The following is an 18,211-nucleotide window of genomic DNA, read 5'->3' on the forward strand; positions in this document are numbered from 1 at the left end:
TTTGGTGTTTCATCTTCTAAGGTTAGGTTTTTGGATGTTTAGGGTTTTTCATTGTTTCTCAACAATACATAGGCCTTCGAGCCTCATTGTAACACAGTTCAGAGGCATGTAGCTACCACATCTCTTCTCAGAGATAAGCTACCGTCGCCCTAGCTGGTTTATTTCCATCATTGTTTGTAAGCATATTTCAGTATTTTACATTAATGAAATGAAGTATTATTTTTGCTGCATCTTTGTGTTTACGGTTATCTCTGTAATTTGTTGCGTTCCTGTTTAAATCTGGATCAGTGGTATCAAAGCGGTCTACTTTTTCTCTGTTTTTCTTTGCATGTCCCCAACAAGGTCGGGATATAAGGAGTTAGGACTTGAACCGGTCGAACCTTTGCAAGACGAGCCTCGCAAATCCCTACGGCCTCCCATGGTGGATGGAAAGAAAGTCAACGAGGCAAGAGATCCTATCAAAATCTTGCTCGAAGAAGCCCTCGAGCGGCAAAGGAACGCGATGATGGACAAATTTGCCCAAATCCATCAGAGGCTACCCAAAGGTGACGCATCGGCTTCCAACAGCTACTCTGGAAATGCCACACCCTTTAAGGTACAATTTAATTTTGAAATCCCCATCTTCAAGGGTCAAATAGACGCAGATGTCGTAGATAAATGGTTAAATTTTCTAGAAGGGTATTTTTCTGTTCATGATTTTTCCAATCGGGAAAAGATTATTTTCGTTATTCTCAAAGTAGCCCCCCACATTAAGGACCGGTGGGAAACCTAATGCGAGCAGAAGGATGAAAGTACAGGCTCAATATTTTCAGCCGCTCCCACATGGAACTCATTTCAGGATGCCATCAAGGAGCAATACTATGTTGGGTCCCTATAATACTAGTGATTACCCCATTACTATTGTAGTTGCATCCCTTATTAATATTGTTGTGCCCCTATTATTCCCATATTGTTATTACTGTGCCCCATAGAATCCCTTTATTGTTATTTTTGTGGCTTTATATTATTATTGTTAGGTCGGCGGGGTTATATTGTGACTCCTTAGACTCCTATATATAGAAAGGAGGTTTTTTCATTTGAATCATCCAAGAATTGTTCATTTATGTAATGTAAAGGAGGTTTCCTCCTTGAAGAGGCTGAATTCTAAGGCGTTGATCTATCTTTTCTTGAGTTGGTTTCATAACATTTGGTATCAGAGCTTTGGATTCTAGGGTTTCGCTCCTCCAAATAGATCATCGTGGAATTTTCGCTATAACTTTTTTTCAGCGACGTTTCAGAAGCTAAATAAAAAACCCATTTGAGAAGAAATCGCGCTGAACCTTGGGTCCAAATTTCAGATCTTTTCGCACTATATTTGCGGAGATATGATCTGAGGAAGTTGGTCTTTTTGCAGACTCATGAATTACATTCCAAACAGGCGACCTGGGGAAAATCGTCATAACTTTCTCTCTGAGCATCAGATTGAAATTTTGTAAGAAGGTACAGAAAGAGGACGGACTATAGTTTCTTTTATATCTTTTTCAGAGTCAAAGGTCGAAACAATGACTCGTGGCACGTCATACAAGTTTGCTCTACTGAACTAGTCTATAATCAGATCACTGTGGGAGATTTCGCATAACTCTTCCTTGGAGAATCCAATTTGGATCAGACTAGTGGCATTGGAAAGAGGACACAGAGGGCTACTATAGGTCATAATTTCAGAACTGGATGATCCGAAAGTACATAGATATATCAGAGGAAATATCGAGCTCCTACAAAGTGAAAAAAGGTGTGTAGATTCTTTTATATTTTTGCTTAAGATTGGTTTGAAAATTTATTTTGAAGGAATTCAAAGGGCATAGTATAGAATTATTATCGGTAACTGATGCCCCGAGGAAAGAAAATGCAAACACCTAGTAAGCAACCTGAAAGCTCTAGCATGACTCATGAAGAAGAGGAAGAAATGCTACATGATATATCAAAATTACAAGAACAAGTGCAACAAATGTCACTCTCACAAAAGCTAATAGAAGCTAAGATAAATGGCGTGGAATCTAAGATAAAGGGTGTGGAAGCTAAGCTGGATGATTTGAAGACAGATTTGAAGAGAGACATGGCAGATTTGAAGATAGACATGGCAGATTTGAAGACAGATTTGACAAATTTTCTACAAGAAATACTTACTGATGGTGAAAAGGTAGTAAAGGAAACTCATGATGCGGACAAAAGAAATGTTAATCATGATTTCATAGACTCTAATGTGGGATCGAAGACCCACCATATTCCAAAAATCGATATGAGAAAGTTTGATGGAAAGGATCCCGCAACATGGATATTACAGATGGAGCAATTTTTCGATCTCAATAATGTGCAAAACACACAAAAGGTACGTATTGCAACTTTATATTTGGAACCAAATCAGTTTGTATGGTATCAATGGCTTTGCTCTCATAAACAAATTATCACTAGGGCAATTTTTACGGAAGAATTAACAGCACATTATGAGGATACAAAAAGCAACACTTTTTTTAGCCAATTGATAAGTCTCAAACAAAAGGGTTCAATAATGGAGCACATTGAGGAGTTCCAAAAATTGAACATAAGGGTAAAAAATATTCCAGAGGAGCATAGGATTGATGTGTTCATAGGGACTTTAAAGGATAATATCCAACATGATGTTCGCCTTTGGGAACCTGATTCATTAGAGAAGGCATTCAGGTTAGCAAGAAAAATGGAAAACAAAATTATGGCAATCAGGAAGCATACCACTCACAACTATAAAGATGGAAGTGTTGTTGCCCCTAGTCTTCCACAACCTATAAGGTTGACACCACAACAATTGGAAGAAAAAAGAGCAAAAGGGCTTTGTTACAGTTGTGATAGCAAATACATTAAAGGTCATAAGTGTGCTGAGAAGAAATTATTCTACATAGATTGCGAAGAGGAAGAAGAAAATGAGCAAGAAAGGTCAAAAGAAGAGGATATACTCCAGGAACAAAGCTTAGATAAAGAAGAAATGAATCCGACCATATCTTGTAATGCATTGGCAGGAATTACCACTCCTCAAACCATCAAGATAGAAGGACAAATCAAGAAGAAAAAGGTAATAGTGTTGATTGATTCAGGAAGTACCCACAATTTTATTCATTGTAAGGTAGCAAAAGAATTGAATTGCTTCTTATATCCAGCACCAAAGTGTCAAGTGATGGTTGCAAATGGAGGAACAATAAATTGCTCTGGAAAGTGCCATAATATCAAGCTATCGATGGGAGAATATGTATTGACTAGCCCAATGCTTTCCATTCCAATGGGAGGTGCTGATGTTGTACTAGGAGTCCAATGGCTACAATCCTTGGGTACAATAGCTTTTAATTTTCAAGAACTTTTCATGAAATTTTTTGTAGAAGGAAAGGAAGTTGAATTAAGGGGTATTGCAGGGAAACTGCGAAAGATAATCAGCTCTAACGGTATGAAAAAGGTTCTAAAAAGGAACAAAGGGGTGTAATTGCACAATTATGTTCGTTAGATGCTTCCACATTGGAATCAGCGATTTCTCCAGATCTCCAAAACATCTTGGACAATCATTCCAAGTTATTTGAGACTCCCAAAGGTCTCCCACCTATTCATGATCATGATCATGCTATTCATCTGATTCCAGGAAGTGTTCCTCCAAACATCAGGCCGTACAGATATCCCTATGCCCAAAAGAGTGAAATTGAACGTATGGTTGCAGAAATGCTAGAGGCTGGTATAATTCAACCGAGTCAAAGTTCTTTCTCTGCTCCAGTAGTATTGGTGCACAAGAAGGATGGATCATGGCGCATGTGTCCGGATTATAGGGAGCTCAACAAGCTCACTATTAAAGATAAGTTTCCCATTCCTGTCATTGATGAATTACTGGATGAATTGCATGGATCAATTTACTTCACCAAGTTGGATCTTCATTCAGGATATCATCAAATCAGAATGAAGACTGAAGACATTCCGAAAACAACATTTAGAACTCATGAGGGTCATTATGAATTTTTGGTCATGCCTTTTGGCCTTACCAATGCACCTTCAACATTTCAAGGTTTGATGAATTCCATTTTCAAACCATTCCTTAGAAAATTTGTGTTAGTATTTTTTGATGATATACTAATCTACAGCAAGTCTTGGAAGGATCATGTTGAACATGTTGACAGGGTGCTACAACTATTGGAGGAGAAACAATTATATGCAAAAAGATCCAAATGTTTCTTTGGAGTACAAGAGGTGGAATATCTGGGTCATATTGTATCTCATGAAGGAGTTAAGGTAGACCCTAGCAAAATTAAAGCCATTAAGGAATGGAAAATCCCCACATCCATAAAGCATTTGTGAGGATTTCTCGGGTTGACAGGGTATTATCGCAAGTTTGTTAAGAATTATGGGAGAATAGCAGCACCTCTAACAACATTATTGAAGAAAGATGCATTTTCATGGACTCCAGAAGCAACAAAGGCCTTCGAACATCTTAAAGAGGCAATGTGCCAAGCACCGGTCTTAGCTACACTGGACTTCACAAAAACCTTTATTGTGGAATGTGATGCTTCAGGAAATGGAATTGGTGTTGTTTTAATGCAAGATGAAAGACCCATTGCTTTTGAAAGTCGTCCAATCAAGGGAAAGTTTTTACACAAAGCTATTTATGAGAAGGAAATGTTGGCAATACTCCATGCACTTAAGAAATGGCGACCCTACCTAATGGGAAGACACTTCAAGGTAAAAACGGATCATGATAGCCTTAAATACTTTTTAGAACAAAGATTATCCTCTGAAGAGCAACAAAAGTGGGTCACAAAGATGTTGGGTTATGACTTTGAAATCATCTACAAAAAAGGGAAGCAAAATGTGGTGGCAGATGCACTCTCAAGAAAGGATGAGGATGTGGAAGCATTGTTGTGCGCCATTTCTATTATCCAACCAGATTGGATAAACAAAGCAAGGGAGGAATGGAAGAATGACGAAGAAGTGTGGGCACTTATTCGAAAGTTACAACAAGATTCCAGTACGTCTGATACATTTAGCTGGCAAAATGATTCTTTATGGTACAAAGATCGCTTATACCTCTGTAAGAATTCCCAACTAAAACAAAAGATTCTTATGGAATTGCACACTTCTCCCTTAGGAGGGCACTCAGGATTTTTAAAAACTTACCACAGGGTTAAGAAGGAATTTTTTTTGGATGGCCTTAAATCAGATATTCAAAAATTTGTGGCAGAATGTTTGGTTTGCCAACAAAATAAAGTTGAAACAATTAAGACATCGGGTCTATTACAACCTTTATCCATTCCAAGCCAATGTTGGGAGGAGGTTTCAATGGATTTTATCACAGGTTTACCCAAGTCTGAGGGAAAGAGTGTCATCATGGTGGTAGTTGACAGACTTACCAAGTATGCACACTTTTGTGCATTATCACATCCATTTAAAGCCAGTACAATTTCTACTACATTTATGGAAACAATTCAAAAGCTACATGGAAACCCAAAGATTATTGTAAGTGACAGAGATCCCATTTTCACTGGAAATTTTTGGACAGAATTATTTTCTTGTCTTGGTACTCAGTTAGCTCATAGCTCATTTTATCATCCTCAATCTGATGGGCAAATTGAGATAGTAAACAAATGTTTGGAAGGATATCTTCATTGCTTTGTATCTGATAAACAGACACAATGGGTCAAATGGTTGCCTCTGGCTGAATGGTGGTATAACACTTCCTTCCATACAGCAACAAAAATGACCCCATTTATGGCACTTTATGGATATCAGCCACCATCCATCACATCATATTTAAGAGAAAATTCTAAGGTTCAAGCAGTGGAACATCACATCGAACATCAACAACAAGTCCTCCAACTCTTAAAGGATAACCTTGTGTTGGCACAGAATAGAATGAAACAACAGGCAGATCAACATCGCAGTGAAAGAAGTTTTGATGTAGGTGATTGGGTATTTTTACGGCTACAACCATATAAGAAAATGTCCCTCAAGCAAGCTAAGAAGGATAATAAATTATCACCAAAGTATTATGGTCCGTACAAGGTGTTGCAAAAGATTGGTACTATGGCATACAAATTGGAGCTTCCTGCAGCTTCTCGATTGCACCCAGTTTTCCATGTTTCATGTTTAAAGAAGGTTATAGGCGACAAGCTCCCAGTTCAAACAATATTGCCAGAACTTGACGAGGAAGGAAAAATTATATTGGAACCGGAAGCAGTCACAGAAACAAGAACTTGACAGCTACGAAATCGATCAATTTCAGAGTATCTTATCAAGTGGAAGAACTTATCCGCTGAAGATTCCACATGGGAGGATGAGAATTTTATACAGAAGCATCCAGAACTAGTCAAGCGTTGAGGACAACACTTTTTTGAAAGAGAGGGGCATGTTGGGTCCCTATAATACTAGTGATTACCCCATTACTATTGTAGTTGCATCCCTTATTAATATTGTTGTGCCCCTATTATTCCCATATTGTTATTATTGTGCCCCATAGAATCCCTCTATTGTTATTTTTGTGGCTTTATATTATTATTGTTAGGTTGGCTGGGTTATATTGTGACTCCTTAGACTCCTATATATAGAAAGGAGGTTTTGTCATTTGAATCATCCAAGAATTGTTCATTTATGTAATGTAAAGGAGGTTGCCCCCTCAAAGAGGCTGAATTCTAAGGCGTTGATCTATCTTTTCTATCTTTTCTTGAGCTGGTTTCATAACTTACTACCCTGCCAAAGGCTATGAGGACAAATACATAACGCGGACCATGCTGCGACAGGGAAGGGACCAAGATGTGTCAGAGTTCACAAACATTTTTCATACCCTTCACACACAGTTGGGTATCAAGGACTCTGAGCTGCATTTGGTACTCAAATACCGTAGCTACCTACACAGATACATCCAGGAAGATATGGAGTTCTTGAAAATCTCCTCGTTCGGCACGGCGTACCAATATGCTATCAAAATCGAGTAGAATTTCAAACAAAAGAAGCGAGACTTTGGATCTGCGAATCCGAAGTAAGGGAAAGGCTTCCCCAAATCGTAGAACCAAGGAGAAATCCAAGATGGGGCAACCCAAGACAACTCGTCGAAGCCACAAGAAAAGAATAACACCATGAAGTCAAAGAAGGACACAGGAAAGTGGTGTGAGTTCCATAAGAGCCCCACTCACAACACAAGTGAGTGTCAGACCAAGCAGTCGCTAGTGGCTAAGTTGAAGGCTTCAGAATCAGATGCATGTTCCGACGACCCCGAGTCAAAACCCAACAAGGGGAATGGAAAAGGGCAACAGATCATTGATGCGGAGCCCAGCGCCACTGTTGCCACCGCCAAGATCCAAAACAATGAACCCGAATATCCAGAGGAGAGGGAGCGACTTTTCCAATCACGAATATGGGTGAAGGGTTCGCCGCTACAATTCATTGTTGACAGTGGCAGCCAAAAGAACCTCATTTCAGTAGAGGTCATCAAGTAGTTGGGCCTACCGACCACACCACACCCTCAACCGTACAGTATCAGGTGGCTTCCCCAAGGACGAGATATCCGAGTTCACCATCATTGCTGCCTGCCCTACAGCGTCAAACCCTTCACAAACGAGGTATTGTGTGATGTTGCACCTCTGGATGTTTGTGATGTATTATTAGGCCAACCATACTTGTGGAGGTGACATGCTTTGTATGAGTCAAGGCCTCGCACTATCATTATTTCCTTGGGTAATTCGTTATACAGGATACCGGAGGTAGCCCCATCTACCACCACCTATTTGATCACTGCTAAGAAAGGCAGCAAGCTAATCTCCCAGACTAGGAAATTCATTTTCTGTTTGGTTCACTCCCAAAGTAAGGGGAAGATCATCACCACATCCATGACCCCCGCGAAGGAATCCTCCATGCAACAGCAGCAGTAGAGGGATACGGTCATGAACACAGACAGGAACATCTTCTCCTCACCCACAAGGACACCGTTGCACTATCAGGTACCATACAAGTTTCAGGTGGGTGACAATGTCTGGTTGCATCTACAAAAATAACACCTTACCAGAGCCCATCGGAAGCTCAGACCACTCCAATATGGTCCTTACACCATTACCAAGGCTATGGGAAACAATGCTTTGGAGCACAGCATTCCCCCATTCCTTCACTTGCACCGAGTGTTCAATGTGGATCGCCCTCGACCATGCTTCCCACCATTACTGGACACATCAGAGGTTGCAAAACAGCTCGCCAGGGACCAAGTTTACAAAATTTTCCTCATCTCATGGAGGAACTCAACGCAATGGGGACCATTGCTTCCTAAGGGGGGAGGAATGATACAGGTGGATGTTGGTGGCCACCCACCTATCCCACTTGGACCCCCACAACTGTCTCTTTCAGTTTTTTAGTTTCCGAATTGTAGCACAATTTACTATTTTTAGTAGTTTTTCGGGTCCTGAACTTCTAGAGCCGTTTTGAGGCCCTAAACGACGCTTTTTGGGAAAACTGAGAGCAACAGGGTCGGCGACTAATGTTTCTCTTCCCAAAGTTTTAGTCCTCAAATAGATCTTTCTAACGAGCTATTGTACACGTCAAACGGAGATTGGATGCAAAGTTGCGACCCCGGGAAGTTGATGTACCAATTTACCTAAACGGGGCCCACAGTTTGGCGTTTCATCTTCTAGGGTTAGGTTTTTGGATCTTTAGGGTTTTCCATTGTTTCTCAACAATACATAGGCCTTCGAGCCTCATTATAACACAGTTCAAAGGCATGTAGCCGCCACATCTCTTCTCAAAGATAAGCTACCATCGCCCTAGATGGTTTATTTCCATTGTTGTTTGTAAGCATATTTCAGTATTTTACATTAATGAAATGAAGTATTATTTCTGTTGCATCTCTATGTTTATGGTTATCTCTGTAATTTGTTGTGTTCCTATTTAAATCTGGATCATATATGTAATAGTTTTGTATTATATGTAATAGTTTATTCAATATTTTTTTCTAGGATCAGTTTATATGTATTATATGTAATATGCAGACCCATCTCCTATATGCCCCCCAAACACAGGCTGTCAAAGTGTGGGGGGATCTGCTATATATGGTCGGGCTCATGATAGATCACGTAGCCCAACTAGAGTGCGTGTTCCACTTGTAGATCCTGTCTCTGACACCATTCAGAGTGTCGAAGGCAGTGTTTCTATCTCTGTGGATGATCATGTTACAAATAGTGATCCATCTTCACCAGTTGCGAGTACACCTCCTGCATTTGTAAATCCTCTTTAAACTTTATGTCTTTATGTCTTGAAATTGTCTTTAAGTTTTAAATTGTCTTCAATTGATGTGTTTGAATTTGGTGTATATGTTATTATGTTTAGTTTGTTACATACGTTAAATTATGTTTATGATTTTCAGACCCTCAACATGTCGAAGATGAGGATCACATTGTAACGTTCATCTCTCCGTGGAACAACGTTACAACCACTATAGCACTTGAGGATGTTAGGTTCCAACAAACATGGATCACATGAGAGCTAGGTAAAATCCCTGCTAGTTCACCTACTAGGTGTAGTTTGTCTTTGATGCTATACAACATCAATAAGTTGATCGAGACATACTAGAGGGAGGGCCCCTAGAGCCACTTCCTACATTCTATACATTGGATTAAGAGGTTGGAGGTTAGAGGCCCACATAATTGGGAGGCGGTGAAAGACAGCACCAAGGACATTGATGTTCACGGGGAGTTGTTTGACATCCCTCCGAACCAATGTCTGCATGTCATGTTCTGTCACGTGTCATCATATGCCACATCATTATTGTGGATTACGTAATTATATACTCAAAATATTGTAAAGTGGAATTCCAAAGGACACATTTAGAATATGAAGAGTCACGTAAAGTCGAAAAAGTCATAGGAAGTCAAATAGTCATGGGGGTAGTCAAAGAGTCACAAGGAAGGTGAAACATCACCTCCTGGTTATATATACACCCTCATTGTATGAGAAAAGGACTTTTCACCTTGGCTCCTCCCATAAGGCATTAGGGAGACAAGTTAGTTCTTTTAGGGAGCAAGGTGTGGCTCCAACGCTTCACTATTGGAGCTAGTGTTGTTAGTTCTATACATGTGTCTTGGGACTTTTACTTAATATCAGAAGCCTCATGACCAGCACGTTCTTCCTGTGTGGATTATGAATATTTTTAGGACTATTCTATTGATGTTTGTAATTCATGTTTTATTTCATTTGTGCTAAAGTAGTTGAACTATTTCAATTATTTTAGTACTTATCAAATTGAGAATGTGTTGTAATGGTTATTATAATTGTCGCATCCTTGCAGACTATTCTGTTGGATGTTAAACATATATTTCCTTCTTATAATGGTTGTATGGACTGTCACATTTTTTTGGACTATTTCGCTGGATGTTAGATGGATATTTTATGGGTGTGTGTGTGTCTACCAAGGTGGTACTATTAACTCTCTCCTAGAGGCTCACTTTCCTTTCCCTCCATAGTAGAATAATTTTGACACACATAAAACTGAACACTCACCACGAATACTCACTTGTCGATCCGAGATTACCTGTGCATAACTCTCTTGTGTTGATTTTTGTATCCAAGGAAAACCCACAAGAATACATGGAAGTCAGACCGATATCCCATATGGGGCTCCTATTCCAAATGATGTGAGATCTAATTGGGACTTCACATTGGGGATACCCGCTTGGTTGATGGGTTTCTAGCACCATCAACAGATTCTCACATGGAAGTCAAATTAGAGGGAATATCTACAAATCGGGAAAAAACAAAGAGGGAATCTAAGAAAGAAATTGGAAATGATAAACCCATTTTGAGCACTATAAACCTTTCACAACCCCTATTCAAAATGGATGTGAAGGTAGACATAAATTTGTATCAAGGTTATATTAATACTTTGAAATTAAATCGTTGGTTGTAACAATTAGAATTTTCTTTTTAGTGTTCATCATATAGAGGAAGAACAAAATGTTTTGTTTGCTCGACTAAAATTAGAGGTCCATTCCCTAGTCTGGTGGGAAATCCACATGGAGACCTTGAGTTTGCAGGGAGATACTTTAGTGACTAAGTGGGGGGATTTTAAAATCCTCATAAAGTCACAATTTTTCCCTATTAGGTATGTAGAGGACCAGTGGATCCAATGGCATTACTTAAGGAAAAAGTAGGTGCATAGTGTATAAGGATACACCACAAGGTTTAGAAAGATGACCATAATGCTAAGTATCTCCCCAAAGAACCCACATATACTCCTAAATTATCTAGGAGGTCTACATAGCCATATGCAAAAGCAAGTGATGCAGTTCAAACCTATATCAATGTACAAGGCTTGTGTACATGCATAGTACCTGGAGAACATGAGCCAAAAGAAAGGGAAATTCAATGGGTCAAAGCAAAAGGATCAAAATGAAACTTATAAATAGGGGAAGAAGGAGTGGAAATGGGGAAAAGATAAAGATACAATAGCCACAACACACCAGTGAAAAGAACTAAGCAACCCCTGCAACAATTGTAGCATTGATGGTCATACAGAGGAGAAGAGTTGGAAGTTTCATTCAAAGCTTAAACTGAAGAAAAAAAAGAAATATGCAAAGAAGAAGAACCTCATGTCCATTTATTTCAGAAATTGGGTTGAAAGGAGCTTGGACGTGGATGAGAAGACCATTTGTACATCAATGCAGAAGGAGGTGAATATGAGTAGCTTTCACCAGCAAGAGAGAAAAATAACAGATTCTTCCATATAAATATATAGGTCAAGAAGACAAAGATTGATGTTATGTTCGACTTAGGAACACAAACTAATCCCATTGCAGGAAAGTTGGTCAACAAATTGGGATTAGAATTTTTTGATAATCCAACCCCATATCCATTGGGATGGGTAAATAAAGATGTGGAAATAAAGGTAACCAAATAGTGAAAAATTAGATTTTCCATGAATGTTGATTTTATTGATGAAGTAGAACTAGATGTAGTTACCCTTGATGTATATAGAGTGGTGATTGGTAGTCCCTATATTTACATGTCAGATGTAATCCTCATGTGCAGATCTAATCAATACTACCTCATCAAGGATGGAAAATCATTCACCATCAAAGTGCGCATGAGAAACTTCAAAATTTCACTGTTAGGTTCCAACCAAGCTAAGAAACTAATCAGTTCTAGAAAGAAGGTTGTTTTATTGTTTTTAAGAGAAAATCAATCTGCAGAAGATTCAGTAAGAGCAAAGGCATCCCTAGCTAGGTGTACTAAGAAACATAACAACACTTGGCATATTTGTTATAGGCATCCAGGGATGTGTTCCAGGAGCCTAAAGGGTTGTCGTCAAAGAGGGAAGTGGGGCATAAGATACAATCATTGTCATAATCCCCATTGCCAAACAATGGGATATACAGGAAGTCCATTATAGAAGAAAGTGAGGTGAAGAAGTAGTTCCAGCAAGTACTGGAACAAGGTTTCATTTGACCAATTACCTCAACATGTGGGTTACATGTCATCATTGTGCCAAAGAACAATGGGAATTATTGGATATTTATTGATTACATAGAAATAAAAAAAAATAAGCTCAAGTATAGGTACCCCCTACCTAGGATAGTTGATCTACTAGATTAGGTGCAACAAGCCAAATGCTTCACCAAATTGGACTTCGAGTCAAGATATCACCAAGTTTGAGTTAGAGAAGAAAATACCTTGAAGACCACCTTCAAAAATAGACAAGGTTTCTATGAGCGTTTAGTCATGTCGTTTGGCCTATGCAATGCACTAGCTAAATTTATAAGGTTAATGAATGATATATTGCACCCTTTTATGTTTTCATTTGTTGATGTCTATTTTGATGTTATATTGATATAAAATTCTACCTATGAGGAGAACATCTCACATTTGATGCAGGTGTTAGAGAAATTAGAGAAGCACTAGTTATTGGAAAATCTCAAGAAGTGTGAGTTTGCACAATAGCCTTTGTTGTATGTGATAGGTGGAGGAGAGTTTAAGATAGATCCTACCAAGATGGCAGTCATCATGAAGTACTGATGCCAATTAATTTTTTTGAGGTTAGGAGTTTCAATGGGGAAGTACAGTACCTAAGGAAATTCGTAGCCTCAATTTTAGAAGTAATAGCACCACTACATACCATAACAACAAGTGGTAAGCATTTATAGTGAAGAAATGGTTAATAAAGGGCCTTTGAGGAGTTAAAGAATAAGATTATTCAGTTCTAGAATTACTAAAATTGAAACAACCCTTTTAAGTGGAGACAGGTATGTTATGGGAGTGGTCTTGATGCAGGGAGAAAGGCATGGCTACCATTATGGAGTATTTCATGGGGCAATTCTTAACTACCTTACCAATGACAAGGATCTCTATGCCCTAGTGCAATTTGTGAATAAGTGGAAAAGGAGAAAATAATCCACATAGATCACTAGCCACTATAGTACCTGTAGGCTTAAAGTAAGCAACACTAGGCCAAACATTACAAGGGGATGGAGTTTTTACAACAATTTCATTTAGCGATCAAGAACAAGAAGGGAAACACAAACAAGTTGGCAAACAGGCTTTCAAGGCCACCCACATCAAAGATCATAGCTTTGGGAATTATTATGCACATGGAACCATTCACCCATGATGCATATAGAGAGAGCATATTTAGAAGATGAGTAATTTAAGGAGATGTTTCAACAGTTGCAGAGTTCGATTTATGTGCATGATGGTGACAACATAGTTTACTACCATCTCCAAAACAAGTTACTCTATAGGCTAAATAATTTATGTTTTCCTAAAGATGATTAATTGTAGCTAATTAAAGGGGTTCACACCTCCAAGGTTACATGGCACTTTGGTGTAGGGAAGACAATGGACTACTTGTAGACGTGTGTATATTAGATCAAGATGCAAGAACAAGTAGCTAGGTTCATATGAGGATGCATGCTTTGTTGTACCAACAAACCTAGTAACAAGAAACAATGTCTATATCATCCATTTCCTATACCAAATCGTCTTTGGGAAAGCATTTCCATTGACTTTTTTGGAGGTTTACTAACAACCAAGAAGGGACATGACTACCTATTCAAGGTAGTTGATAGGTTCAGCAAGATGTATGTTCAGATGCCCTATAAAAAGATCATTGACAGACAAGAAGCAATGAAATTGTTCTTTGGACAGGCCTGGATGTAGTTTGGGATACCAAGGAGAATCATTTTAGATAGGGACGCAATATTTACTAATACGTTTTGGACTACATTGTGGGAGAAGATGGATATAAAATTGACTATGTATACAACATTCCATCCATGGATAGATGGTCAGACATAAGTAGTTAACAAGACATTGGTGCAACTTTTGAGGGGCTACCATTAGAAGCATTTGAATACCTGGGATGAAAATATGGTATATATACAACAATCTTATATCAAAGTAGTAAGCATTTCTTTGTGAGTCCCAATTTGAAACCTTTTTTAGATATTTTCCACCTTCACCTTTGGATATTGCATATAGGTAGCAAGGAGGAGTGAGGGAGGATCTCATAGGGGATGCCTTGAGGGTAGAAAAATTTGATGAGAATATTTGAAAAATCCATATATTAGTATTGGAGACATTTCAAAAATCATAGGAAAAATATGAGGCTCGGCATCATCAACACATGATAGAGAAGTTCTTCAAGGTAGGAGACAATGTATGGTTACATTTGAATAAGGAGAGGCAATGGAGTCTTGGTAAGAAAATCAAGGCTCTACAATATGGTCCCCACTAGAAAAGGTGGGAGAAAATGCCTATAGACAAGTATAGCCCCCTAAATATGAAATTACTTAGCGGTGAATGTAGAGAATCTGAAAACTATATGAGCCTTCCATGCTAGATTAGAAAGAGGAACAAATCCTACCTTATGTAGAGGATTTGGCACCAGATACTCAAGTAGAGTTGAAAAAGGATACGCTTTTGTAGAAGAGATCCAAAACTACGAGGCAAGGACAACATGACCTTTTTCGAATTGGGTTGAAAGGACAAATTCTACGCAAAATTAAATAGTACACCCAAGAGAAGTCGGATGAAAATTGTCCTCACCTTATTTAGCAAAATATTTTGGGGACCAAAAGCCTCCCAAAATGGGGAATTGTGATCTAGATTGTATCATTATATTTTTTGTCATCCATATTGAATATTCTGGAGTGGAAAAAGTGAAGGAATCAACTCGAAGGACCATTTTTACTAAAAATACCCAGTTTGGAAAATGGGGGTATGAAACCTTATGGGAGAAATTTGTGGCATAAAACAAATTTTTTCAAGGGGTAAAACTTTTCCACTCGAGTTGCACACTATTTAGCGCTATTCTACACACAATAACTTTCCAGTTGTGTAAGAATCACCTCAATTGGAGCATGTATGCAAATGTTATGCCACTCAGAAGTTGACCTTCCTATTTTGACCACCATAAGTCAAGAGGATGTCATGCCAACCCCAATTACTCATGGAAAATGGACTAGCCATGTGATCATGATGAGGAAGACTCTAGAAGAGTCCAATTGTAAATCTAGTTAATAGTGAAGGAGTCAAACTTAATCACTAGTAAGATATCAGGTTGTGTTATAATCTGGCCACTAGGAAGAAAAGGTTCCATTCTATTCGAGTGCATTTTTTTCCATAGATGAGAAGAGTAGCCATGAATGGATAGGGAGAGAGTAAACAAAGAGGATTTTTGCAATGTAGTATCCCATGGGCCATAGGCCTCACTTCTTTATAATTGCATGTGTTTTCCCATTCAAAGAAAGAGAGTAAAGAAACCTCATCTTCCAGCTAGGCTTCCTCCCGAAAGGGTTTCCTAGGTTATATCTTGTGCTAATTTATGGTTTTTTAGTCTTATTTTGTTGTTCTATATATTTTTCATAATTATAATTTGCATGCATATGCAATAAACAATAATTAACATATCCATAAATCTAAGGAGAAATAAACCCTCATAGTGTAGATTTCATATTTTCTAATATATTTTAGTAGATCTATTGTGACGAATTGTCCATGGAATATCCATGGCTATTTATAGATCACCTCTAACCTAAACTATGCACTAGGTTTGACAATTACAAGTATAAAAATGGTCAGGGTGGGCCCACCCATGAGGACATCATATAGGAAGAAAAACCTAAGCTATGCAAGTGGGTCAATAAGTTCCAAGGTTAATACAACTCACTTGCTATTTCCCATCTTCTATTTTCCTTCTCTGATGGTGTCATAAGTATCCATGAATTCTAGGTAGATATGTCCTCAAACAAAGGAATAGAGAAACTAGTCCCTTGTGAAGTCACACCGCTATGGGTGCTAAGAATTGCTCCTAGTATATCTTTAGTAAGCAACTTTAAGAAATTAGATGGAATGGGGATGGATAGAGTGAATGAACTCATTTAAAAGGAAGCTGCAGTTATCTCTAGTGAGTTTTCCTTGGAAGATTCTTAGCTTGCCCCTTTGCTTCATAATCCATGGTTTTTTTCTTCTTTACTTGTAATTCTCCTACATTCTTCTTATCTTCCCTCTTCCTCTTCTTCCCCCCTTTGTGATTCTCTATAATTGTATCCTTTTCCTCTTCGTTGATCTAATTTCCACTTCTCCTCTTATATTCCCTACCACCCTTTTCTATTATAACTTGTTTTGTTCTATTTCATCTCTTGCTTCCTTTTCTTCTATTGTAGTTCCAATTTCTCTTTGTTTATCTAGTTTTTGTAATAGGTCCTTAATGAATTTTTTTTAATATTTTCTATCTTCTTTAGACATGTTCATTTATTCTTCATTTATTTCCTCCTCTTTATCCCCAATATTTATATCCTTTAGATCCTCTCCTATTGGGGTTTGTTAATATGAGGGGAGTTTTGTCTTATGGGTTTCTTCTTGGCCTACTTCTACCATCCATTTTTGACCCTCTTCCAATGGAAAAAAAAATGTATACTGCAAGTTTGTCTTCTTAATATATGGATTTATAATATCAGACCCTGGTACCAATCTATTTTTCCCCTAAACCATAGGTAATCGATCAGTGAGATCTTGTTCACCTTTTACCACTTTGCTAGTGTCCTTGAAGCCCATGGAGGTGATTATATGATAACCTTCATGATAGACTTTCTTGGCTGGTGGGATAGTTGTTGTTGTGGTCAATCTAGTCTAAGTCCACTTAGGTAGTGCCATTTGTTCTACCCACATTTTTGGGATATCTATGTCTTCCTTCTTGTTATCATTAATATGTATCTTATCATAAATATTAGAGAATCCTTGATCTCTAGGTATCTCATGATAAGGAGTAATTTCTACCTTTAAAATTAATATAATCCTCCATTGGGACCCTATCTTCCTCTTGCAAAAATTGTCATGCACCACCTATTTCCTTCTTTCCTTCGTTAAGACCTTGAATTTCATATTCTCATATGTGACTACCACATTTTTAGACCCATGTAGAATGAAATATTCTATGACGTCAACTCAATCTAGAAATAGAGGGAAAACCTATTCCATTACCTTTTGTGATCATTTTATGCTTCCATGATATATTTTATCTCCATCTAATGATGTTGGTTTTCTAGTTTATCCTCTATAAGAATGTATTCATGGTCATCATATCCATGCTTTGCATTCCCCTTAAATTATGAATTCACATAGTGAGGGTCATACTTCCATGTCTTATCTATGGGAAATTATATTCCTTCTAATATCTTCGCTACTTCTCTCGAACCTTTACAATTGGAGAAAACATAGCCTTCTACAGTGATGAGGTAGCTTATATGGACCTTTTTTTGGACCTTGTGAATCATACCTCATCTAGATGTAGGAACTACCTAACATAATCCAAAATAAAAATCCTTTATGTCTAGAGTTCAAGAAACCTATATAGAGCCATCTATAAACCATACAATTTGATAATGGTATACTCCTATGTCAGGAACTAGTCCCACACTCATGATGGGCACTTGTGTAGAGATATGATTTAATTTCAACAAGCATTATTACTAGTTATATAGTAGTGGTGATAGAGAATGTTGCATACATGAACTTTGTTTATGTAATACACAAATTTTCATGCTCATTCTTCCTAATCTATGTGACCCAATTGATACACCTAGAGACTCGGTCCTCCTCTTTTAACAATTGCAGCACATGGTGGGATAATAAGCCACTTTAATAATAAATAAACAAATAGACAAGGTATGAGGAGAATCTAAATAATTTCTTAGAGTTGAAA

This window comes from Pinus tabuliformis, chromosome Q (assembly GCF_031772625.1).
Source record: "Pinus tabuliformis cultivar Carrire ecotype Pingquan chromosome Q, CPIR1, whole genome shotgun sequence".
NCBI lineage: Eukaryota > Viridiplantae > Streptophyta > Pinopsida > Pinales > Pinaceae > Pinus > Pinus tabuliformis.